The sequence below is a fragment of the Solenopsis invicta genome, chromosome 14 (genome assembly GCF_016802725.1).
Source record: "Solenopsis invicta isolate M01_SB chromosome 14, UNIL_Sinv_3.0, whole genome shotgun sequence".
NCBI lineage: Eukaryota > Metazoa > Arthropoda > Insecta > Hymenoptera > Formicidae > Solenopsis > Solenopsis invicta.
In genome coordinates this window covers 7204272-7205937 of record NC_052677.1, presented here as the reverse complement: position 1 = coordinate 7205937, position 1666 = coordinate 7204272, and the positions used below count along the sequence as shown (strand labels likewise).

Below are 1666 nucleotides of genomic sequence, written 5' to 3'. Positions count from 1 at the left end.
TTCTATAAAATCCTTTTAGTTTTTATTTGTTAAATAAATTTCTTTAAATACAATCATACATATTCGGAAAGTATTTAATTTTGTATACTGAAAGCAAGTTGAAATAATCTAAGTATGTTACAAGAGTATAATTAAGCACAATTGCGTAACTCAGGATATAATGGTGCTAGGTGGGTGTTCTGCAGATATATTGTAGACATGTGATATTTGAAATTGTAAGAACAAAAATAAACTATAAAAAAATAGAACTGTTTATTTATTTTACATATATATGCGCAATAAAATCTGACTAGATTTACATTTATCTTAAATCTCTAAATCATATATTACGCAACAGCTATCTATTCAAGTTCTAATTTTTGGTAAAGCCGACACCATAGCACAAAATAAGCAACGATCCATAACTTTACTCTTTTTTTTTCTTCAGTTTATGATGAAAATTTTCCGACGCTAATTCTATAACTGTATGAAACAATCAGACATAATAAAAACAGGCGAAAACACGAAATATAATTATTTAATATATTATCTCTTAACTGATAGATTTTTTTTCTCGTTAATGAATTGAATAACATTTGCAGTTGTTTTTAGAAATGTGAACTAATAGGTACTGTTGCATTTATAAGCATTGTAGTAGGATACACTTATATGTTATATTGATAGCATAGCACAATATAAGTAATACAGTCAATAGTATAATACCAAAACAAATTATTGACGCGTCAAATGCTAATGCCGGTCAGAGAGTTCTGAAAGAACAAAGAAAAAACAAGATAAAAAGTTAATTCGAGATTAAAATTTACATTAGTAGAAATGGACATAAAGCAATCAGAGTTTAATTACCTGCGAACCAACAATAACATATTATATGTCTTATGAAGGGATATTAATGATGTAATGCCTCAACACATTTGTTGTGCCTCGGTGATGGCTCCGGTTACGTCGATAGGTATATTGGGATCTTTTCGGCGCCTTAGGAGTTAGGGCTCGTAGGAAGGGCCGCTCGGTGATCGAAGATAAAACACTTGCTTGTTCCAACGTTAAGATAATGTATTTCCTTCAGTATTGCCCTCGTTACACTTGTAGTATGATTATGTATGTCGTTCGTTCGCTTGCTTTTCCCGGACGACCCGGTATATATAGGTCGGTTGTTATCTCCAGATTGTGTTACAAGCTCGACGTGTAAGTCACGCACGGCGAGTAACACACCGGACAGCTGTTTGTTAAACTCTTCCGTCGCTTTCCGATTTTGTCGCGATATTTATGCGGAAATTTGTCGTTTGGTTCAGCCAATCGTGTTCTTGCGGCATGCAGCTCCCACGCTTAGCCGAAATCCGAATACCGGAAAGCGATTAGCATTAGCATTAGCTGGCGCAGCGCGATGGTGTTGCGAGGCGGAAGCCCGACAGACCATCAGCGTCTTTCGATATTTCTTGCGTAATTCGAGTCCGCTACGCGTATGCATAACAATAGGAATCTTAATTTCCTGTTGCTATGCGTGTAATTGTCGTAGTTGTACAGGGTACAACACATTATTAAATTGCTACTCAACTGCACCGTTTTTCATGAAATATTGTCGCAATTTGTCTAGCTGATCATTTGCAGTGTCAGCAGTTCGGTTTGAACCAACTTGACCAATACGTGCAAAATGCGATCCAATTTTTTC

The 1666-nt window shown here is 35.5% G+C and overlaps 1 long non-coding RNA gene across 1 annotated transcript; it reads right to left on the bottom strand.

Annotated features, from left to right (window-relative positions):
• LOC120359532 lies at positions 1 to 1347 on the bottom strand. Its single transcript, XR_005576310.1, has 2 exons — positions 844 to 1347; positions 1 to 749 (listed from the first exon to the last, which is right to left on the bottom strand). It is a non-coding gene; the product is annotated as an uncharacterized LOC120359532 (long non-coding RNA).
• Between the last annotated feature and the right edge of the window lie 319 nt (positions 1348 to 1666).